The 25,661-nt window shown below is 38.4% G+C and overlaps 1 protein-coding gene across 24 annotated transcripts in view; it reads right to left on the reverse strand.

Moving 5' to 3' along the window:
* Positions 1-25,661, reverse strand: part of SH3D19 (SH3 domain containing 19) — a 196,319-nt gene that overhangs the window by 101,975 nt on the left and 68,683 nt on the right. For 9 of the 24 annotated variants that reach the window (XM_065545579.2, XM_065545577.2, XM_074040590.1 and 6 more), the window contains exon 1: positions 1,314-1,458. The exons of 13 other annotated variants lie outside the window; for them this stretch is intronic. The gene's annotated coding sequence lies outside the window, so the exon portion shown is untranslated. Of the gene's footprint in view, positions 1-1,313; positions 1,459-10,339; positions 10,387-25,661 lie in introns of those variants that run through there. 2 more of the 24 variants (XM_074040593.1, XM_074040586.1) reach the window with 1 other exon arrangement.

Below are 25,661 nucleotides of genomic sequence, written 5' to 3' on the forward strand. Positions count from 1 at the left end.
CCATGAATCATGGTTGGCAGAAGCTTCTAACAGAATGGGGAGGGGGAAAAAATGAACAGTCAGCTACAACATCTGCAAATACTAAGACCAATACAGCTTCACCCTTAACTATCTATCACCCAGAATGTTTCAGAAGTTGGATTTCAATGTTTCTCCAGTAATGAGATATAATGTGCCCTCCATATAAAATTTTTGATTGTCACAACTGGGAAGAAGGGAGCTCTTCATGGGTAGAAAGCAGGAATGTTGCTAAAGGTCCTACAATGCATAGGGCAGTCCCTTTCACCAAAAGAATTATCTCATCCAAAATGTCAGTAGTGCAGAGGTCAAGAAACCCTGCTATAGGGTAAGAAATAAGAGCACAGATGCTTGAACTTTTCAAAAGTGCCTCTCTAGACTGCTGTAAAATGCTATTAATCAACCTTGAGACTATCATATATAAGAGAAATAATCATAAAACCCACAGGTTGTCTTTTTTGAATCTGAATAACAATTTTTCCTCCACTATATGCTTAAGATTTAAAAATAAATGAAGTAAAAGGCCACAGTGTTATGCAAAAATAAACAATGTAAAACAATATACAAACCACAACATATCCTAAGCAATGACTTTAAGAAAAAATCCTATGGAATATTATCAAAATACAGTTTTCTATAGTATCTTCTGAATTAATGCTAACAAGATAGAATTTAATGGCAACGTAAAGATTAGACAGGAATTCTTTTAGTTTTTCCTTAATTTTATTGCTGGTGGAACAGAATAAGAGGATTATGAAACATACTCTAAAACTTCTAGAAAGAAATATGGAAGAAAAGGAATAGGATTTATACAGTTAAACATATGTAACAATTCTTTCTGAATGAGTTCATAATAAAAAAGAAATGTTTGTCAAAGCCAAAGAGTTAGTACTCACGAAAACACTGTTCTCTGAAAGACTAGTAAGTAAAAAGATCCACAATAAAGCATGTCTGCTTAGATATAATGCTTTCCAAACACAGAGTGTTAGCACATTTCTGGTTCCAATTTCTCTACACTGTGACTTAGTATTACTGCAGCTTTTAAAACTTTTCTGTTTTAATTTAACTTGGTTTTACTCCTCCCTTAAATGAAAATATCATGTTTTTCATTTGATGAGCATTAAGATTTTAAAGTCATAGTAACGCAGGGCACATTTAAGTCATTTCTTTCAATCATTCTTCTCCAGTTTTTAGCCTGCTAACTTCGCTACAAAAATGAAGTATAATGTCTCAAAGTAAAGCCAGAAACTGAATACAGATTAGCTATCCTCATATAACAAAGCAACAACTCTTACCTGTGGCTAAAGTCGAGCTAAAACTCTGTCCAGAACATCATTTGCTGTGGCTGTGATCCTAGCTTCATAGTTTATTTAGGCATGTAATAGCAAATTTCCCCACTAATCTTCCTAGTGGTACAACACACAAGAGGAAGGGAGAAACAGAGTCACGATGCATGTAAACAAGACTCAGTATCCAAGGGCTTCCCTCCAGGGCCTGTTCTGATTGGCAGATGTGCTATGACCAGTCTGCACAGCTGGAATGTGGCCACTCAGGAAGCAAATGGCTCACAGCTCTCCTTCATTCTTGGTTAAAACAGGAAATTCTACAGTCATTTTTACACTTTCTGCTCTAAGAAAATACGAATGCCTTCTCATAGCACTTCTCTATTGAACCAGTAATTAAAATTCAAGAAAAGACTTGATAACACAAATTCACTATTAGTGTTATCTGTGTTACATTCCTGTGTAAATATAGATACACAGTACTTATAAAATGTTACTCCTAAGAACTCATATAGTTGATAATCTGAGGGTAAGGGTAAATTATCCATTACTCACAATATTTCCCATCCCTCACCTCTTGACAATGAAAAACAAATTGAAACACATGTTCTTGGCTTGATCTTTTCCCTCAAAGTATACAAATATTTTGATTTCACATTTTGCCATAGAGCCATATTTTAGCTTAATACATATAAATAATGGTGTGTGTGTGTTGCGTATCTGTGTGTCTTATCTACTTATACTTTTTCATATACTTACATTTTAAACAAAGTAATTTTCATGACAGTCAAGATTATTGTGCAATTGTCAAGAAATATATTAGCAGAAATAAATTTTTGGCAAAATAGTAAGTGGTTATTATTTTGTTCCAAAAGCCAAGACTGAACAAAACAAATCACGAGGGTGGATTCAGAATCTGCTTTCTTGCCAACAATAACAAAACATTTGGATAAAATCCCCTTAAGAATGAGAACAGATCTACAGCAAACATGGAAATTTAATTTGGCTATATAGAGTGCTTTAAGTGTATGGGTTTTCTTTCAAACCAAATACTCTTCAGCACATTCTCCGAATTTTTTCTTTTTTCTTTTCTTTTCTTTCTTTCTTTCTTTTTTTTTTTTTTTTTTTTTTTTTTTTTTTGAGACAAGGTTTCGCTCTGTACTCCAGGCTGGAGTGCAGTGGTGCAATCACGGCTCACTGCAGCCTTGAGCTCCTGAGCTCAAGTGATCCTCCTATCTCAGCCTCCCAAGTAGTTGAAGTAGTTAGGATTACAGGTACATGCCACCATGCCCAGCAAATTAATTTTTTTTTTGTAGAGACAGGGTCTCCCTATTTTGCCCAGGCTAGTCTCAAACTTCAGGACTCAAGCGATCCTCCTGCCTTGGCCTCCCAAATTGTTGGGATTGCAGGTATGAGCCACCATACTCAGCCTTCCAATTTTTTAGAGTTTCCAATTTTCAAATAATTGGGGAAGAATATTTCTAAAGCTTTTCTGAACTTCTGCATATTTAGAAATCATATGAATAACTTTCTGGCCCAAAGTCTCACCATTTCTATGAAAAAAAGAGTTATTAAAAATAAAATGCCTTAACTCTAAAATTTGCCAAATGCTACACATTTGCTATGGATGATATACTTATTCCAGGGGCCCACCCAGCAGAGCATGATGGTTTAGGTCACTCAAAGACCAGCAGGACATTCTCAGTGTGAGGGTAGCCATGGCTGGGTAACCATGTAATGGTTTTGTAGATATGTATGACAGACACACACATACACACACACACACACACACCCCTCTTGTATTCCTTGTCCCTCTCATCCATGCCTCATGGTTAACAACGCTAACTGAGAAATAGAAGAGTACTCTGTAAGTAGAACAAAGCCAGAAAATAAGGCAGAGGCTGGGCGCCATGGTTCACACCTGTAATCCCAGCACTTTGGGAGGCTGAGGTGGGTGGATCACCTGAGGTCAGGAGTTTGGGACCAGCCTGGCCAACATGGCAAAACCCCATTTCTACCAAAAAAACAAAAAAATTAGCTGGGCGTGGTGATGCATGCCTGTAATCTCAGCTACTCAGGGGGCTGAGGTGGGAGGATCACTTGAGCCCAGGAGACAAAGTTTGCAGCGAGCCAAAATCACGCCAATGCATTCCAGCCTGGGTGACGGAGTGAGACTCTGTCTCAAAAAAAAACCAAAAAAACACAAAACAAGGCAGAGCTGGCACAAAGACTGTTGGTTGTATATGTATAAATGCTGTGAGGAAGATGTGAGGGATGCAGTGGGGGAACCCATGGTTTGTCAAGGGGACTGAAGAACAGTTAGGAGAGTGGTAGGATGTTATCATGGGTTAAGGACTCTGTGTAAGAACTCCAGATTATCCATGTTTTCTTTTCATGTCAACTTGGTTCCATGTAATCTAGACACATGATTCCAATGTTTATGTATTTAGGTGTTATACCACTTATGCAGAAATGGGCCCCTGTTCTGGCAGGGACAGCTTTTGGGTACGGCTATGCAGATCCTACTGATGTGGAACCATTCAGGGTGATTCTGACTCTAACAACACTTTGAAATGGAAATGACAAAAATGCAAATGCCATCTTTGCTTTGATTAAAACTAAGAAGAATAGCCAACTCGGAGCTTATTAGAATCTGTTGTAAGACATTCAGGCTTTGATGATTTAGCTTTGATCACTTAACTGGAGAGAAAAATCAAACCCCATTGGGTAGGGACTTACTTTACTAACTTAAGTTGGAAATGAAAGACCTGAAATCATTCTTTGAAATTAGGGGGGAGGCTCAGTCTATATGAATGAATATACACAGATATACTCACAATGGAGTAAGAAGTGGTTTAAAGTGAGTCTATCTTTTTTTTTTTTTTTCTTTAATTGAGACAGAGTCTCACACTGTCGCCCAGGCTGGAGTGCAATCGGCTCACTGCAACCTCTGCCTTCCAGGTTCAAGCGATTCTTCTGCCTCACCTGGGACTACAAGTGCATGCCACCACACCCAGCTAATTTTTGTATTTTTAGTAGAGACGGGGTTTCACCATACTGGCCAGGCTGGTCTTGAACTCCTGATCTCATGATCCCGGCCTCCCAAAGTGCTGGGATTAAAGGTGTGAGCCACCGCGCCCGACCAAAGTGAATCTCTTATATCTCATCTTGGCATATCAAAATATCTTTAGCAGGAGCATTACCAATGAAGTGATTCTGCAGCATACTCCCAAGCATTACTGTTAAGTTCCAGCTTGGGAGTATATATAGTAGATATCATTTTTAAAATATGGATGAACCCTACATAAACCCTTTGTGCCATTCAGAATTAACTAAAGGCTCCTTGGGGCTGAAAAGGAATTATTTGCAGCAGCAATGTCATTACATCTTTACTTATGACAAGCAGAATAAATAAAACAATGAATTCATCCATTATAAGACAAAAGATACCCAGTGTTCATACATCTTACTCTGGTGATTCTTTAGAAGATTGCATAATTGATTCCAAACAAATAGAACATGGATGGGATTTTACTTATCAGATATCAAAATTTCAAATACTTTTCTAAACACTTTAAATGGTTCTTATATTTAGAGAGAGAAAACTGCAAATATATATATATATAAATATATATTTCAAGTATATACTTCAAGCAGATATATATATATACACACACACACATACTAGAAAAGAAGGCAGTGCTCATTCTACAAAGTTACTGACACCAACTAATATGAATCTACCTCTGCTTTCTATTTGACAGCCTTGTTTAGGTGTGTCTCCAAACTGATTTTTATTTATATTTGAGATTCCCACAGTGATGGCCTATTCTTTAAATGAGAGCTTTTCAATAAATATGTATTTGTTGTTGCTGAACTAACACATTGTTGAACTTAAGTCAGAAAGTTCCTACTCTCTTGGTTAAAAAAGCTAAGAAATTAAAGAGGGTCTCTGTCAGTTACCACTGCAGGGGAGAAATAAGACATGTGACAGAGAAGTTTACATGGCTGCTGCTGCCCACACTTCTATGGATAAATGGGAAAGTCTGGTCTACAGCACTATCAGTGCTGACACCATTCATTAATTAAGGTGCCTAAATTCATTACAATTCATTAAAATGCAGTAACCTAATCACCCAGGAAGGGAAGAATTGATTGGAGATGGAAAGGAAGTTTTTTCAAACAAGAATTTATGTCTTGGCTGGGTGTGGTGGCTCATGCCTGTAATCCCAGCACTTTGGGAGGCTGAGGTGGGCGGATCACTTGAGGTCAGAAGTTCAAGACCAGCCTGGCCAACATGGCGAAACCCTGTCTCTACTAAAACTACAAAAATTTGCTGGACATGGTGGTGCACATCTGTAATCCCAGCTGCTTAGGTGGCTGAGGCAGGAGAATCGCTTGAACCCCAGAGGTGGAGGTTGCAGTGAGCTGAAGTCACGCCACTGCACTCCAGCCTAGGGGATGGAGCAAGACTCTGTCTTAAAAAAAAAAAAAAAAAAGAATTTATGTTTCAACAAAGAAGCAGACTATCTCTGGAATGTTTTCTCCTTCCCATCCCTACTGTTTTTACCCTCATTTTAGGTTCTCATCAGCACTGTCTGGACTCTTAGGTCCTGACTGGATTTTCTGGCCCCAGTTTCTTCCCCTTCAACCCAATCATATTGCTGGTCAAATAAATCTAGGCCTCAGAAAAAGTATAAATCACTTAGATCTTGAGAGGATTAAATGAGATAATGCCAGTGACATTCTTAGCACCCTGTCTGTACACTTAAGCATACCACAAACGTCAGCTGCCATCATGTTGTTAAAAGGCCAGCTATTAACTAGTTGTAGCAAATGATACTGCATCATAGTGACTGTACAAGTTACTTAACCTCCTTAAGCCTCAGTTTTCTCATCTACAAAATGGGAAAATACTATCCTTATGGAGCTTTTATGAGGATAAATGAATTAAAGGGTATGACAGGTTTAGCTCAATATCTAGACTATCAATTCTAGGACTCTCATTCTGTGACTACCACTCTTAGTATCTTTAATGCATGGCTCAAGAACCACCTTCTCCATGAAGCTGTCCCTGATTCCTCTCTCTCTTCAGCATCCTTGTATTCATTTCTTATTGCTGCTGTACCAAATTACCACAAATTTAGCAGCTTAAGATAACAAAAATGTATTATCTTAAAGTTCTAGAGGCCAGAAGTCAAAATGAGTATCACTAGACCCATTAATGTGGGGGTCCTCAACCCCTCTGCCATGGACTAGTACCAGTCCATGGCCCGTTAGGAACTGGGCCGCAGGGCAGGAAGCAAGCAAGAATTACTGCTGGAGCTCCGCCTACTGTCAGATAAGCATCCACATTAGATTCTCACAGGAGAGTGAACCCTATTGTGAACTGCACATGGGAGGGATCTAGGGTTTATGCTCCTTAAGAGAATCTAATGTCTGATGATCTGTCACTGTCTCCCATCACCCCCAGATGGGACCACCAGCTCAGGGCTCCCACTGATTCTACATTATGGTGAGTTGTATAATTATTTCATTATATATTACAATGTGATAATAATATAAAGTACACAATAAATGTAATATGCTGGAATGATCCTGAAACCAGCCCTCTGCACCTGGTCCATGGAAAAATTGTCTTCCATGAGACCAGCCCCTGGTGCCAAAAAGGTTGGGGATCACTGCATTAAGGTGTTTGCTAGGCTATAATCCCTTTGGATGCTCTGGGAGAGAATCCATTTCCTTGCCTTTCACAGTTTCCTGAGGTCACTTGCATTCCTTGGCTTGTTGTCCTTTCCTCCAATAGTGTAGCATTTAAAAATCTCTTTATGACTCGGCTGGGCGCAGTGGCTCAAGCCTGTAATTCCAGCACTTTGGGAGGCCGAGACGGGTGGATCACGAGGTCAGGAGATCAAGACCATCCTGGCTAACACGGTGAAACCCCGTCTCTACTAAAAAATACAAAAAAAAAACAAAAAAAAAAACAGAAAAAAACTAGCCGGGCGAGGTGGCGGGCGCCTGTAGTCCTAGCTAATGTAGTCCCAGCTACTAGGGAGGCTGAGGCAGGAGAATGGTGTGAACCCGGGAGGCGGAGCTTGCAGTGAGCTGAGATCCGGCCACTGCACTCCAGCCTGGGCGACAGAGTGAGACTCCGTCTCAAAAAAAAAAAAAAAAAAAAAAAAAAAAAAAAAATCTCTTTATGACTCTGGTTTCCTCATCTACCCCCCTCTTCTACTTTAAAGGACTCTTATGATGACACTGAGTACACCAGGATAATCCAGAATAATCTCCCTATGTCAAGTTGATTCACAACCTTAATACTCCTTTGCCATGAAATGTGACACATTTGCAGGTTCCAGGGATTACGATGTGGACATCTTTGTGGGGCGGGGGATAGCATCATTCTGCCTAACCACACCCTATCTGAACTCTCAGACTGTCCGTCTATAGCACTCACTTCACACTAAGCATGATAGTGTGCACTGCTGTTTAAGGTTTTGGGCATGTGTCTGTCCCCTTTATCTAAGCAGTGTCTGATGCAGGCAGGGTCTCTGTGTTAGACTCTGCTTCACAGTCAGTACTCTGTAAATGTTTGTTCATAATGGTACTATCCAATGCCCTCCCATTTCCTTTTCTGCCCTGCATCCTTTATGCTATAGTTGGTTCATGGATATATCCAATATTGCTGCAAATGATGTGTCTTCTTAAGAATTACCATACATTTTTGACTTTTTAGAAATACAATAGTGATTTTAGTGTCAACTTTCTCCTAAAACAATTCACATTTGGTCTATTCTTCTGCTGAACATAGTCCTCGCCAAAACAAAAAACGAACAGGAAAACACTACGGCACATTTGAACTGGAAGAGAAACCAGCTATTTGGTGACAGGCTGCTAATTCTTTTTAATAGTTCTTCTTCGAAATGGTTCAAATGAATCATTTTGATTGTTGAATTCAACTGACTATTGAATCAGGCTTTTAATGATTTGGGGTTCTTATGTTAGTTGTTTCAGAGATGAAAAATCAAAGCCACCATCTGTATTGCCCCTTTTTACCCCAGGGTGAATTTGGTAGAGACTTTAGGAAAATGAACATTTAATCAGTGTCACCTGGGTCCTGGGAAGGCAGGGAGGGGAGCAGCAAGGGAAGCTGGCTTAGAGACAGGGGGTCATCAACCCTTCCTGCTGCTCCCTCCTCAAGCTCCTTAATGATTCCCTTGCCTTACTTTCTTACCTCTTTTTGTTACTTTCATACCTCTTTTTGTTATAAAATATTTTTCAGTAAGCAAAATTTGTGATTTAAGGAGGGATAAAAGGACCTTTTAGTTCTCTATCAAATTCAAAATATTGGGCCATTCCTAAGGGTTTTTCTTTCTGTTTTTTGGTTTTTGTTTTCTTTCCAAGTTTTTTTTTTTTTTGAGACAGGGGCTCACTCTGTCACTCAGGCTGGAGTGCAGTGGTGCAATCTTGGCTCACTGCAGCCTCGACCTCCTGGGCTCCGGAGATCCCACCTCAGCCTCCCCAGTAGCTGGGACTACAGGTGTGTGCCACCATACCCGGGTAATTAAAAAAACTTTTTTTCCTGTAGACATGGAATCTTACTTTGTTGCCCAGGCTGGTCTCGAACTCCTGGGCTCAAGTGATCCTCCTACCTCAGCCTCCCAAACTGCTGAGATTACAGGCATGAGTCACCACCCCTGGCCAACTTTTATTTTAGGTTCAGGGGTACATGCGCAGGTTACATGCGTCAAAGGGATTTGGTGTACAGATTATTTTGTCACCCAGGTAATGAGCACAGCACCCAACAGGTCGTTTTTCAATCCTCCCCTTCCTCCCACCCTCCACCCTCAAGTAGGCCCTAGTGTCCATTGTTCCTTCTTTGTGTCCAAGTGTACTCAATGATTAGCTGTCACTTTTAAGTGAGAACATGTGGTATTTAGTTTTCTGTGGGTTTTTAATAAGGATCATAAATTTAACCTGGAAAAAGATATGCTATAAGAAAGGCAATCTGAAAAAGTGACCTAATAACAGATTGCTTTCAGTGTTTCTCACATTACAATAACCTCTCAAAATCCTGCAATTAAAAAAATTTATTTAACTTTGTTTAACACATTCCCCTAACTAATCTGAGGATAAAACATTTCTTACAGGCTGGGTGTGGTGGCTCGCACCTGTAATCCCAGCACTTTGGGAGGTTGGGAGGTGAATCACATGAGGCCGGGAGTTCAAGACCTAGCCTGGCCAACATGGTGAAACCCCGTCTCTACTAAAAATACAAAAATTAGCTGAATGTGGTGGTGCATGTCTGTAATCCCAGCTACCTGGGAGGCTGAGGCATGAGAATTGCTTGAACCTGGGAGGCGGAGGTTGCAGTGAGCTGAGATCAAGCCATTGCACTCCAGCCTGGGTGAAAGAGCAAGACACTGTCTCAAAAAAAAAAAAAAAAAAAAAAAAAAAAAAATTTCTTACAAAATCAGTTTGGATCAGACTTAGTATCTGGTACCTAAGCATAGACAATATTATCTCATTATCACCATCCGCTCTCCCAGGAAACCAAAGTCCCTTATACAGAGCTGAGTCTTAGTCATCTCCATGTCCAGCACCAGGCCTGACCCACAGCTACCACTTCTCAAATGAATTGAACTCCAACTGCTATAGGGTCAGGTACAGGCTCCAAGTGCCAAAGGGAGTGGGAAGCAAAGATAAATCAGTCTCCCCTCCAATCCAATCAGGCAATCAGGTCACAAACCTTTTAAGATCTTTTAAGATTATATTAATTATACATTTTCTTTAATTCTATCACTTACATATCTTTGATTTTGCATTGCTTAGGTTAATTTGTACATCTCAGAATTACAGGTTTCACAAAGAAGGTCAGCACCAATTGCTTACCATCTCCAGGTATCTACTACTGGGGTGTGCCTGCAGTGGAAAGTCAATAAATATTTCAGTATGACAATCTACATAGATGTTAAAAGCAGGAACTCTACATCAGACAGGCCTTGTTTTGAGTTCTTGCTTCACTACTTATTTATTACCTGAAGGACCGCAACAAACTGACGTCTCTAAGCTTCAGGGTCCACATCTGTAAAAGGGGGAATAATAGTAATACCCATCTCATCAAACTGAATGAGGATTAAATGAATAAAGTTATATAAAGGGTAGTATATTTGCTATGAATAAGTGCTCAATAAACATCTGCTATTATGATGATAGTATCAGGAATACAGAATATTTAGCAAGTTCATAATATTGTGGGGAGAATTACCTAAAAGGGTAATTTTTCTTTGTCTAATAGGGATTTCTTAATCTGTAGGATTTTTCTTTCTTATTACTGGTCAGGAGGACAGCAATGTACTAAAAGTAATTTTTAAACCTTCCCTTATTCAATGATTCAGCCTATTTTTCCTTCTCTTCTTTCCCTTCCCAGCCCTTCTGAACCAGGGGCTATTACGAAAATTAATAAATCGGATTCTCATTTTCCCACTGTAGCCTCCGGCAGAATAATAAATAAGCCCTAAAAGTAAGCAGAAGAGGGAGAAAGAGAGCTAAAAGGCAGACAGATAAACTGTGCCGACCAGAGATCACCATCCCTTCCATTCTCCCTAATGTCTTCCCTCATTCCTAGTTCCTCATGTGGGTTTTAGTCCTCACTGTCACTTTTTAAGACTTAAGAGAAGAGTCCCCAAATGAATTTTCCGAATAGGATGAATGAGTGGCATAAAGCAAGGAACTGGATAGATTAAATGTAAATTTTTTATCTATTTATGAAATTACCAGAATCTCTGATATTTCATAGTAGTATGGAATCCTTAGACAATAATACAGAAAACAAAAATTAAAAGTATTATTTCAGGTGCCAAAGGATGAATACCATCTCTGTACATTGGTTTTCAGCTGTTAAGGGTAAAAATAAAGATTTTATTTTCTTTAAAGGGCAAAAGTCCCACTTTTTACCATCTTTTCTTCCATTAGTTTTGTTTGTGCCACAGAGCTCATAACATAAAGTTATACCTTCGTGTAGCTGACCTTGCAAAATGAACAAATATCAGAAACTGCTGTAACCAAGAGACTCCTTCACGGGCTCCAAAGACCAGGCACCTCCCTCTGGTATAAGAACACTCAGCTCTGGCAACCTTTGCTACTTGGATGAGGATTCTTCTGACCTGTGTCTTCAAACTAAGATTTTTATCCACAGTGGGGCAGTCTTGGTCTCTAATCTAGAGGGATAAAAAAAATAATCTTTTTCTTTTAATCAAGAAGAGGTAAAGCCACAGCCAGGCCTTGACAAACTACCTGAGGATAGGGAATATATTCTCTGTGCAATACAACATCTGTTGCAAATTCAAGCCCACTCCTGTCATTCCTCTCCACTTCATTAACTTCCATCCATACAACACTTTCAAAATGATACAGAAATACAAACAAGGAGAATGTCCAATTGTTTCATTCTATTATTCACTGTGTAGAATGCTTCTAAAGTAAGTGTTCAATTCTGATTTTTCACAGTTCTAAAGATTCACAGAATTCTTGAGTGAGAAGAGACACCTGGAGACATCTGTCACCTTTACTTTGAAGCCTTATTTGATCTTCCACAGGCAGAAATAATGCCCTCCACCTTGGCATCTATATATTCAGTGCTTAGCACCTATGGGCACTTACCACATTTTGACTCACATTATAATCCTCCTTATGGCTTATTGCTTCTACTAAGATAAGGTTCTTTAAGTCAGAGCCTTTATATCCCTTGAAATGGATGGCAGAGCACCTTACACAAAATAGGTACAACATAAGTGTCTGCTGTTGAAGATACTGGTATGAGTCCTCTCCACACCTCTGCAAGCTGGAGATCAGCTGAGCTAAAAAGCCTCTGTGTTGTTTGTTTTTGTTTCTTTTAGGGGTGGATGTTATTAATTCATAGAGAAGAAATACTGTGCTTACCACAAGGCTTCAAAAATTTTTTATTTGGAAAGAACTCATTTTGAAGTGCTACTTCAGAATTGCAGAATTACTAAAAACATAATATTCATGTAATGAAAAATGTACTATTTTGGGAGGGGTGGGAAGCAATGCAATCATGACAAGGAAGCATAGGAAGCTACACGAAGGATTCCCTTCTGTGGACTAGATATAGATAAATGTAATCTAAAAAATACGTTGACAGATTTTTAAAGAACACAAGTCAAAAACACAGAGATAGAAGACATAAAAATTAAGAGCCAAGAAAAATAGATTCAGGAGGTCCATATCATTCATTCTTTTACACTTCTCCTGAAATGCTAATTCAGCATAAGATTAGATAATAGAGCTAATAGAGGGGGTAACATGTTCAAAGGTATGGCAGCTGAAAAGTTATAAATAGGAAATAAGCTACCCTGAGACTTTAGTGGATAAATGACCAGGAGATTTATCTTTAGAACATGCTCTAAAATTATGTTATGAAAAAAACTCTTGGGCCAGGTGCCATGGTTCACACCTGTGATCCCAGTGCTTTGGGAAGCTGAGGCAGGAGGATTGCTTGAGGCTAGGAGTTTAAGACTAGCTTGGGCAACATAGGGAGACCCTATTGCTACAAAAAAAAAATTTTTTTTTTATTATTACCATAATAAAAAAAATTTTTTTTATTATGGTATGGGCCTCTCGTCCCAGCTACTCAGGAGGCTGAGGTGGGAGGATCATTTGAATCCAGGAGTTTGAGACCAGCTTGGGTAAGATGGCGAGATCTGGTCTTTACAAAAAATTAAAATTAAAATATTAGCCAGGTATGGTGGCATAAACCTGTAGTCTCAGCTACCTGGGAGGCTGAGGCAGGAGGATCCCTTAAGCCCAGGAATTCAAGGCTGCAGTGAGCTATGATTGCACTACTGCACTCCAGCCTGAGTGACAAAGGAAGAATATGTCTCTTAAAAAAAAAAAAAAAAACAAAGTCAAGGGAGGTTTTCTTCACTACGTGTTTCATAAGCAGAAGATTCTGCAGATGAGGCTTAATTTCTCAGTCATTCTCACCGTTGACCAGTTGTCACCAAAGCATGAGCAATATAATTTGTATATATTTAATTTTAAGAAGTTACTAAGAATACACAGTAAGATGCCACTTCACACCCACTAGGATGGGTATAATGAAAAAGGCAGATAATATTAATAACAAGTGTTGGCAAAGATGTAGATAAATCAGAACCCTCATACACTCCTGGTAGGAATGTAAAATGGTACAGTTGCTTTGGAAAACAGTCCAGCAATTGTCAAAAGGTTAAACATGGAATTATTATATGACTCATAAATTCTACTCAGATTTATATCAAAGAGAAATACAAACATGTCTACACAAAATCCTGTACACAAATGTTCATAATAGCATTATTTATAATAGCCAAAAAGTGAAACAACTCCAAAATCCATCAACTGGTGATGGATAAAATGTGGTATAGCCATACAATGGAAGGTCATTTAGCAAGAAAAAGGAATAAAGTACTGGTCCATGCCACACATGGATAACCCTTGAAAACATTAAGTAAAAGAAACCAGCCAGGTGTAATCCCAACACTTTGGGAGGCTGAGGTGGGAGGATTGCCTTAGCCCAGGAGTTTGAGACCAGCCTGGGTAAGGTGGCGAGACCCGATCTCTACAAAAAAGAAAAATTAAAAAACTAGCCAGCTGTGGTGGCACATGCCTGTAGTCCCAGCTACTCGGGAGGCTGAGGCGCGAGGATTCCTTGAGCCCAGGAATTCAGGGCCGCAGTGAGCTATGATTGTGCCACTGCACTCCAGCCTGGGTTACAAAGCGAGACCCTATCTCTATAAATAAATAAGTAAATAAATAAATAAGTAAGCAAGCTAGTCACAAGAGACCACATGTTATATAATTCCATTTATATGAAATGTGTAGAATAAATAGGTCTATTTATAAAGACAGAAAGTATTATAAATTAGTGGTTGTCTAGAGTTGAAGGGCATAAGGAGTGAAGGCTCAAACATTCAGGTTTCTTCATGGATTATGAAAATGTTCTAAAATTGATTATGGTGATGACTGCACAACTCTGTGAATACACTAAAAACCACTATTTATTTATTTATTTATTTATTTATTTATTTAATTTATTTAAGACAGGGACTATGTTGCCCAGGCTGGTCTTGAACTCCTGGGCTCAAGTGATCTGCCCAGCTTGTCCTCCCAAAGTGTTAGGATTACAGGTGTAAGCCACTGCGCCCAGCTAAATTGTACACTTTAAATGGATGAATTCTATGGTATATGAATTATATCTAATAAAGCTGTTACCAAAAAAAGAATAAGCCTGATTAAATGAGTGAATGGTTGAACTGTTCATTTTAATACTTATAGAAGTATACAACTATATGAATTAGAACTCTTAAATATATTTTCAATGGATACAATTTGGTATGATATTAAAAATTTAAAGTTCACATTTCGGCCAGTGTTGGTGGCTCATGCCTGTAATCCTAGCATTTTGGGAGGCTGTGGTGTGAGGACTGCTTGAGCCCAGGAGTTTGAGACCAGCCTGGACAACAAGTGAGAACCTGTCTCTACAAAAAATAAAAAATTTGGCAGGCATGGTGGTGCATGCCTGCAGTCTCAGCAACTCAAGAGGCTGAGCCAGGAGAACTGCTTGAGCTTGGAAGGTCAAGTCTCCAGTGGAGCGTACCACTGCACTCCAGCCTGGGCAACAGAGTGAGACCCTGTCTCAAAACAAAAAAAAAGTTTGTATTTTCAATTAACAACATTCTAGAAGTGGATTTCTGGTTCTTTATGAAAATGACTTACAAATTTCATACATTGGCTTGGCCAACAAGATCTATGCCAACCTGAAAAGTAATGCTAATAATTAGGCCTGTGTTTATTGACTTCCATTCTGTGGGCCATGTGCATCAACTCTAATCCTCACTGTCCTACAATTAGTCCTATTTTAGAATGTGGAAACTGAAGTTTCCACATTCTAAATAACATGCCCAGAGTCACAAAATAGGGGATAAATAACATGCCCAGAGTCACAAAACCAGCAAAGGGCAGATCTGGGACTGGAACCCCACTCAGCCTGACTGCAATCCCATGATCCAAATGCCTTTTCAGGCAGCACATTCCTGACATATCTTTAAAAACAGATAGTGAAAGAAAGTAAAAACATCACATTTTTATTAATAAGTAGGAGTTTTGCTTATAAAAAGGAAAAACTGAAATGGAATGAAAAGGAGAAAGTATATTTAGAAGCATAGCTTTTATATGATTTTATATAATTCTTTATACCCTTGGGTGACAGTTGATTAAGAAATTAATGATAATATTCTAAGACATAAAGCGTCTGGTTATGAGAGCTTTGATAATAAAGGGGGTTATATTTAATGAGGGATATAAGATTCTAAGCCTCTAAATATGATACATGGGAAATAAAAAAGATAAATGATCTTTCAATAAAAACCTGTAAGAAAATCTCCCAGATATACATAGGAAGCTGAACACAGATTCGGCATTGATAGTACAACCAAGCTGTATGAATCAAGAGGGAAAAGAGAATATGCAGAAGAAATTTCCCAATAACAACTCCAGGTGACAGGTGCACTGATAATTCTATCAGGTAATTCTATTAGAAAAATTGCAAAAAGATTTACAGGGAAGAGAACATTCCCAAACTTGTCTTCCATTTCCCTAGAAACAAATAGCACAATAAGAAAGAAAGACCTATCCCTGGCTATCTGTCCTCAATCTTTATGATGCTAATCAGCTTGGAGCGGATAAAGAATCTGTATACTTCCTAAGTAATCTGTGTCCAAATATTTGTAAGAAAAATAATTTAATATCTAAGTTGAGAGTACTCTGTTATGAGCAATAAAAAGTATAATAAACAACAAATGAAAATTTAAGCTTTTATATGATAAAGTAGAAAAAGAAATGTCACTTGCTTTCTATTTCCCTCTGTAAATACCGTTAAGACGTGGGAGTGAAATTGTATAAGTTGTTGACATGGGCCCTCAAAACAAAATGAGAGTGAATGTAAGTGATCCCTGTCTCTTACATGTCAGGATGCCACTGACAATATGGAAACTCTTAACTGTTTTAAGTATTTATATTATGTTGCCAAGTGGCAGAAATTAAGTCCCATATGGACCAGAGATTAAGCAAGATAATGGGTATGAAGGTCCTTCATAACACAAATGACTAATTATTAGTGTTATTATTTTGAAAACTGAAACAGACCATGAGATACTAGATCTGTATCATACGTCTCCAGGGCTATTTCCTAAGTCAAAGCATTACAATTGTTGGGATAAAAGCTGGACATTCCAAAAAAACTACTTATTTTTCTTGAGTATTGAGGAAAACTGCTATTCTTTGATATAAGCTCAGAGAAGACTGAATACTGCAGTGTGAGAATTGCAGCTAAACAGGAGACAAAACATAAACAGAGATTTTCAAACTCTTGCTATACCAAGAACTGAACAAGGAGGACATCTCCAAATATCATACCTTCTTCAAAGAGTAAAAAATTCCGTGGATCTTGAAGACTCACTGTGGAATTTCCAAAGCCTTACGTACATTTGTTCAAAGCATTATCAGGTGTTGATTGGAAGGGAGGCTGAGTTATTTCTGTGACTTGATAAAACAGCTGGCTCTTAGCCTCTGAATTTAATAACTAGGGAATAAAAGTTTATTTGACCCTTAAGGGTCTATAGTAAACAAGACACAGACATCTTACTGTAATACCACAGAATCTTCCTACATCTCAAACAACAATAACAACAACAACAACATCAAAAATACACCAAAAAAACCCAACCCTTCTTAAGGGTTTTTTGTTTTGTTTTGTTTTGTTTTGGTTCAAAGATATCTTAGTACATGAGTCTGGAGAACAAGCCTTTAGATTTTAGAGAAATTGTTCCAACGTTGATAGGGCATAGAAGGAAAGCTTAACGTTCAATTTAACCCAAGGAAAAGAGAATCTGCAACAAAGTCAGCAAAGGAAGATTCTAATACTTGCTTCTAAGTTGTTTCTTCTTACATCTGAGGATCACAAAAGAATGACTTTTTCTCAGAATTATCTTGTAAATAAAAACAAACAATAAAGATTATTCAAACTGAGATTTAAATGTAAATCCAGGTCTATTTTTATGGGGCCCGACCAAACCATGTTATAGTGAGAGACCACACAGAACAGTCAAGTGAAATGTACATTCTGAGACTGCCTGAGGTGCCAATGTACCTCGGAAGTGTGGTAGTCCTTTAATCGTGCCAACTATTTAAAACAGTTCATCTGTACATAAAACATGTTTCCAATATTGAATTGAAATGTTAACCAAGTGTCACTGGGTGTAGCTGTCTCTAAAACATAGCCATAGCAAAAATGACAGGTAAAAATATTTCTCCATTGTAGAGAATTCAAATATATATAAAAATAATTGAGTGCAGTGGCTCAGGCCTATAATCCCAGCAGTTTGGGAGGCCGAGGTGGGCGGATCGCGAGGTCAGGAGATAAGAGACCATCCTGCTAACACAGTGAAATCTCGTCTCTACTAATACAAAAAAAATTAGCCGGGCGTGGTGGCACACACCTGTAGTCCCAGCTATTCGGGAGACTGAGACAGGAGAATCATTTGAACCTGGGAGGTGGAGGCTGCAGTGAGCTGAGATCACACCACTACACTCCAGCCTGGGCAACAGAGCAAAACTTGGTCTCAATAATAATAATAATAGCAATAATAATAATAATTAAGTTGCTTAGGAGTTTTATCACTACTGACCTTTCTTAGTTAAAGCCTTTAAAAATCACTAATATATTAATATTTTGTTCAAGTCTTAATTAAGTAGTATAACTAACTACTCAGTTCCCTGATTCAGTTCCCTGTTAATTTTTTTTTTTTTTTTTAGGGGAAAAAGTGAGGAGACACTGTTTGGCAAGATTTACACATCAATGCTTGATTAAGGAAAAGGTACTCCTCCCTTAGCAGCGTGAAGCCCGGATAGAGATGGGTTCTTTCTACTTTCCAGACTTTAATAGCAACTGTGCCCAGAGCTTCTCGATATTCCTTACACCTGTTCCCTGTAAAAGACCATAAACATTCCTGGTTTACTGTAGCTGAAAAGTCATCTAAACTCAAATTTATTGGATGGCTTTGCATTGGTCCAGTGTGGTCTTACAAGTTTTTTTTTTTTTTCTTTCTTCTTTTTGAGATGGAGTCTCACTCTGTCACCAGGCTGGAGTGCAGTAGCACGATCCTGGCTCACTGCAACCTCCGCCTCCCAGGTTCAAGTGATTCTCCTGCCCCAGCCTCCCGAGTAGCTGGGATTACAGGCGTGCGCCAACATGCCCAGCTAATTTTGTATTTTCAGTAGAGACAAGGTTTCACCATGTTGGCCAGGCTGTCTCGAACTCCTGAACTCAAGTGACCGCCTGCCTCGGCCTCCCAAACTGCTAAGATTTACAGGCATGAGCCACCGCACCCGGCCCGGGTTTATGAATCTTTCACTGGGACTTGACCCATTCTCACTTCCCAAAGAGTTTAAAGATTGGGATGAAGTTAACTGGAGTGGGAAAAATAAGTAAGATTGGAAAGACATATGACTTTATAACCCCATTGAAGACATACAAAAAAAAAAAGTAAGGCTGAAATATAAAGTTTTCCCCAGTGGCATTTGTTTTGGTACGTTATTTTTCAATTTACGTTTTCAGGAAAAATTCTCCATCAGATTAAATAGCTAAAGTTACAAAAGGCAAATACCCTAACACCACATAAAATTTGAATCTGAAAAGGTAAACCTAAATATACTATACAGTTATTATCATATTTGACATTAAGTGTCAGGCACTTACCTAACTGCTTTACTCACTTGGCCTTCTCAAGAGCCCTATGAAGTACATTCTCTTACTTAGAGTTCCCATTTTATTGATGAGAAAAGAAAGAAGGGAAAAATGAACACTGAATATCTTATGCCCTATAATGGATGGGTTCATTGTTTTATTTATTCTGCTTATCATAAGTAAAGAAGTAATGACATTGCTGATACAAATAATTCCTTTTCGGCCCCTATAGGACCTTCAGTTAATACTGAACAGCACAAGATTTATGTAGGACTGATCCATGTTTAAACTTGCCCAAGGTCATGGAGCTAGGAAGTGATGGTGCTGGGATTCCAAACCAGCAGTCCAGCTCCAGAGCTGAAACTCTTTAGCATTACACCATATTGCTGCTTTATGTATTACTTTTCTTACTTTTCTTTTGTGTATTATTTTTCAAATGTGATCCTGAATTCTATAAAATGATAAAATGTTTATAATTTTTCTCTCACAGATTTTTGTTTCAATATTCACACACAAAATTGGTCTCTGGTCTTCTTTTAGGAGAAACGTATTTTCCATGTTTCAATATCAATGTTATTTCGCCTTCATAAAAAGGAACGAACAGGAGGCCTTCCTTCATTTTCTATGTTCTAGGACAGTTTAAAATAGCATTAGAATAATCTATTTTGTAAAAGTTTGGTAGAATTTCTTTGCAAACTCTGAAGGACAGGGAAAAGAGGGTAGCTCTATGACAACTTCTTTGTTACATCAACAATAACTGTTCTTTCAGATTTTCTAAGAGTTCTGGAGTCAGATACAGTCATATTTTCTATTTATTTAAAAAATTAAACAGATTTATTGAGATATAGTTTATATTCCATAAAATTTACCTGCTTGAAGTATACAATTGGATAATTTTTAGTAAATTTACAGAGTTGTGCAATCATCATGAGATCATTTTAGAACATTCCCATTACCCTAGAAAGATCGCTTGTACCTAATTGCAGTCAATTCCCCGCTGCCATCACCAGCTCCTCCATTTTAATAGTTCAGCTCTATAACTTTAATGTATATAAACAGACGTGTTTATTTTATGTGGATTAAATAAGATAGTGGAGGCAAATCTTGGATGTATTGTATATAATGTGACTATACTACATAAAAAATATTTAACTTTAAGAATTGAATGTGGTACTCTGCGCAAATAGTACAATTTTCTTATAGCTCATTAAAGCTACCTGGTACTTAGGGAAAAAACAAACAGTATATGACTGTTTTCATTTTCCTATGATCAGTGCTGAGACTTCCATAAACACATATTCCTTACAGCTCCATTGGCAGCAAGTAACAGGAAGCAAATACCAAAATATGATCACAACAACCACCCTGCCTACAGATGAAATTGCCATTTTTCTTTACTTCATGTTGACCATATTTTCAAAGTATAAGATATTTTTTAAATGTTTTACTTTTTCTTTTTTGTTGTTTTTAGAGATGGGGTCTTGCTATGTTGCCCAGATTAGTCTTGAATTCCTGGCCCCAAGCAACCCTCCTGCCTCAACCTCCTGAGAAGCTGGGATTACAAGTGTAAGCCACCGTGCCCGGCTTTATTTTCTTAATTTCTTCTATTTTTCCTAATGAGAGTTTAGGAAAAGTCTAGCTATTTCTGAAATGAACAAAGTGTTTTACCCATAGTGTTCAGAATTTAGGGCTTAGAATTAAGCACAGCTGATTAGAACACCAGCCAATATATTTTTAGTTTGCACTGAACAGAGATTTCTCTAATTAGGAAGCATTAGGGTCATTTGATTTCTGATTCTTGCTTCAAAGTTCTCTCCATAAAACAGGGAACTTTAAGTATAAGATTAAACTTAATTTAACAAGAAAATATTTTTACATGTTCAAACATGAATAATCCAATCAGTAGCATTTTTAGATCTAAAAGTATTGGAAAAAATTGCTCTCAGCATTGAGAAATTCTTCCACTGATAAAGGTCAACAGAAAGCAAACTCTTGGAGAGGTGGAAGGAACATGGACTTTGAAGCCATTGACATGGGTTCAAATTTCAGGTCCACCAACCACTAGATAGGTGTCCCTATTCTTCCTCTTGCCTCTTTCTTTCCCTCCTCCCTGCCTGGCATACCCTTGTAAAAACAGAACAAAACAAAACAAAATGCAAACAGCACACTTCAATGGAAACATACTCCCAAGATTTCTTTAAAGTGAATTTACACTGATTAAATTTTTTTAAATTCAGGAACTAAAGTAACTAAGTTAAGTTCTTCTCTTGTCAACTCAATATCCTTGTTGGCCATCTGTTACTTTTCTATCATCTTCTACTCAAAGACATAAAGTGAGCCTCAAAAACATTTAAGTGCATATTGCAAGATTGTTTTGAGATTTAAACAGATGTGTACTTACATGAATGCCCAACTATCAAACACTCAAGGGTATGTAATTATTGTGCTGACAAGTATAAATTCACAATAAAGGTATTCAAAACACACATATACTCTCACAGGTATTCAGAGTCTGTCCATACACTTCATGTTAGGTATATATTGATTACATCTATAAAAGTCACAATATTTAAAAATATTTTCTTAGTTAAATAAAAGAATTATAATTGGCTCTTCTAATTTCATACTTAAGACTTGTTTTCAAATGTTTCTGTGAAAGAAGTATTAGAAAGTTATCAAGTGACCAATAAGAAATGTGAATTTTAATTGGATGGAGATCATAAATAAAAGATTCTGTATAGAATAAGCACGAGCAAATGAAAAATGCTATTAACTCTAAATCTGTACTATTATATATTAAACATATACTATTACAGGTCCTTCTTTCCAAAATAGGTTAAAGTTTAAGGATCCCAAAAATCTGAATATTGACATAAAACTTCTTTCCAACTTAATCACTATAAACTTAGAATTAAACTCATATGAAATCTGAAATCAATACCTCATAAGGGTTTAGGACAAAATTTGCAATTTTTGTAAACTTCCTGCAAAAAAAAAAAAAAAAAAAAAGATTTAGAAACAAAATTTTCAGGAACAAAGGAACAGAAATCAGATCTGACCTTTTTTAATGCTTTGATGACTTTCATTACTCTCCATCTCTTCCCCTGATCACTTTCCTCTTTAAGAAATTAGTTAAGGCCAGATCTACTCAAGTCAAGTCTTAAATTAAATTTTGGAGAAATATTAATATTCAATCCTCTATATAAAAAAGAATAAAATATATTCCTATTTTCTAATTCCTGAATTTCAGTTATTCTTCCCAAATTGGTGCCGTATGCTCTGGTGAAAATATTTTCTCCTGATGGTCCCATCAAATTGGCCAAAATGTAGGGGTTGGGGGAAGAGATAATCAGTGTGAATGAGCACATGGGAAAAGGGATGTTCTCCATCAATGTGAACAGATGCCAGCTGTTTGGAGGATAATGTGGCAATAGAGGTCAGATTTTTAAATGCACATTATCTTTTCTTTAATACTTCCACGTCAAAGCAATTCTTGTCAAAGCAATTGCACAAGTACTCAAAAAGAGGGGTAAAGAATATATATATACTGCAGCATAATTTATAATAGCAAAAAATAAAGAAAAATAAGTGTCCATCAACACAGGCATGATTTTAATGTTAGGTTACTTCCGTATGTGGAATGTTATGCAACTATTTTAAAGAACAGTAATCAGGTCGGTACATACTAGCATGGAAGGACTTTGAAAAAAGTTAAGTTGCATGTAGAATGATATATAGAATATTCACATGTTTTCCTGTGATGAAAATACATATTTTACTTATATATATGTGTGTGTATACACAGACATGTGTATATGGACCCCACACAAATATATATGGATCTAGGCAGCAAGAGAAGAAAAAGAAAGTGAGAGAGAGAGAGAGAGAGAGATCGATCTGGAATGATACTCACAAACAACCCATGAGTGCTAGAAGTGGAGATGGTAAGTAAGTATATTTTACCTTATACATTTCTCTGCTGTTGAAATTTTTTTAGTAATTGTAAAGAAAAAACCCAACCAAATATTATGCCCAGTAGGCACCAGAAGAAGAGGGAGTCAGATCTATTAATATTTTAATAACAGTTATTAATTCTCAGATTTCTTTCCATCAGTCTGCTGGAGAGAAAGAGCATTCTGCTTTGGTTGTCAGTACACAATTCCTAACACAAGGTCTCCCAGCACGGTTTCGTGAATCAAATGGAAACCTGTGGCCCAAAAAGGAGCACAGTTTAGCTGGATACATTGTTGGTTGAGGATCAGTCAACAAAGACTGTTCGCCGATGGATCCATTCCAGTCTCAAGTTTCAGGGGCTCTGGCGGGAGGGAGGGCACAGACCCCAGAACACTCCTGAGAAGCCCTCGCCTATCCCTCCTCCATTCACTGCCTTTTCATCATAACCTGCCTTTAGGATTAAATGATCTTTCACCAGACCTTAGGCACTACTTCCATTGTCTTCCTGACCTTGTTATCACCAATAGCTGCACCCTTTCCAGAATCTCAATTTTAAGCATCCCACCTTGCCAACCCTTCCTTTCCTTTCCTCTCCTTCCTCTCCTTTCTCTTCTTTTCTCTTCTCTTTTCTCTTCTCTCCTCTCCTCCCCTCCCCTCCGCTCCCCTCCCCTCCCCTCCCCTCCTCTCTCCTCTCTCTCTCTCTCTCTCTCTCTCTGAGAAGGAGTCTTACTCTGTCATCCAGGCTGGAGTACAATGGTGTGATCTTGGCTTACTGCAACCTCTTCTTCCAGGGTTACAGCGATTCTCCTGCCTCAGCCTCCCGAATAGCTGGGATTACAGGTGCATACCACCATGCCCAGCTAATTTTTGTATTTTTAGTAGAGGCAGGGGGTTCACCATGTTGGTCACACTGGTCTCGAACTCCTGATCTCAAGCAATCTACCAGCCTTGCCCTCCCAAAGTGCTGGGATTACAGGTGTGAGCCATTGCACCTGGTCCATTTGTTCTTTCTTGAACTCCTTACAGCAAGAAGTCCAGTTCCAATACTTTTCTACTCCATCAGGATTTATCATCTACTAACTTTATCTCGCTTTACTCTCTACACCCCCTTCATTCCTTACTTTCCTCCTTTCCAGCTTAAGTTCACGATTTCTCATTGTAATCACTCTCCTGTCCCCCCTTCATCATACCTACCTCTGAAAACCTCACCCTGCTTGCAGACAACCCTCTGCTCTCTCCATGTCTCTACCCATGTTGCTGAGCAGCACTGGTGAACACACAACTATGCCAATTTCACTTGAAATTCAAGTGGATCCTTTCAGCTGCCCAGCAGTCACGCTATTATTTTCTTAGTTCATTCATCTCCCACACTGCTACATGACTAGCACACTTCTCCATAAGTCCTCAATACCTCCATACCCATCCTCGTTCTCAATGGATAATTTCTATGCTTCACTGAGGAAACAATAAGCAGAGGAATTCCACCACCACACCTGCTGCCAAGTCACATCTGTGCCCATTGCCTTTGCTCCTGTTTAGGAAAATCCACCTGTGTTCCAATCTAAGCATTCTCACCTTCCAGTTGGCGAGTTGGGATCTGTCCCCTGCTCAAGGACACCTCTGCAGCACTATTTGCTTTCTTTCCTGTGTCATCAATTTCCTCCTCTTTGCTGGATCATTCAATTTGCACACAAATGTAATTTCTCTCATCTTAAAACAAAACAAAAAGAACAAAGACTGTGCCACCCAGCCTCTTCTGCCAGCTGTTTCTCTGTTCCCTTTATAGCAAAACTACTTTTTCTATCTCAAAGCTCTCCCCTTTTATTCTCTCTTGTGCCTGTTCCATGATGCTAAATCCAATGGTCAGTTCTCAGCCATTTGCAGCATTTGGCAGCCTATCACTTTCCTCCTCGAAACACTCTCTCTATTCGGCTTCCAGGATGCTACTCTCAGTTCTCAGCCTACCTCACTGCTATCCTCTCAGTCTCTTATTGGTTCTTACTCATCTCATGAAACTTAGGTGGGCTCAATCCTTAGCATTCACAGTGCGCTTTATTTATACTCACTCCCTAGGGGACCTTATCTCATCTCATGGCTTTAAATACTATGACATGCTGATGACACTCTTATCTAGCCCTAGTTTGGGCCAAGTCTCCAAATTCCAGATTTATATATTCAACTGCCTACTGGACATCTCCAGCTGGATATCGATCAAGTATCTTAAACTTATGCTACCAATGAACACTTTACCCTCCGGAAACCTTCTCCTCCTACAGTGTGCTCCATTTCAGTAAACAGTACTGCCACTCTTCCAATGGCTCAGGCCAAAAACCTTGGAGTCATCCTTGACTCCTGTCTTCTTCTCACAATCACATCCAATCTATCAGCAAGTCCTGTGTGTTCCACCTTCACAATGCAACTGGAATCTGCCACTTCTTACCACTTCTCTATATCTCTGGTCTCCAAATCCACCACTACCTCCTGCCCAGATTACTGCAATAGTTTTCTGCCTGGTTTCCCTGCTTTTATCCCTGACCATTATCAATCTACTTGCCAGTTTGATTCATTTAAAATTTAAGTCAGATCAACTATCTTCCCAT

The sequence above is a fragment of the Macaca fascicularis genome, chromosome 5 (assembly GCF_037993035.2).
Source record: "Macaca fascicularis isolate 582-1 chromosome 5, T2T-MFA8v1.1".
In the NCBI taxonomy this organism is placed as follows: Eukaryota; Metazoa; Chordata; class Mammalia; order Primates; family Cercopithecidae; genus Macaca; species Macaca fascicularis.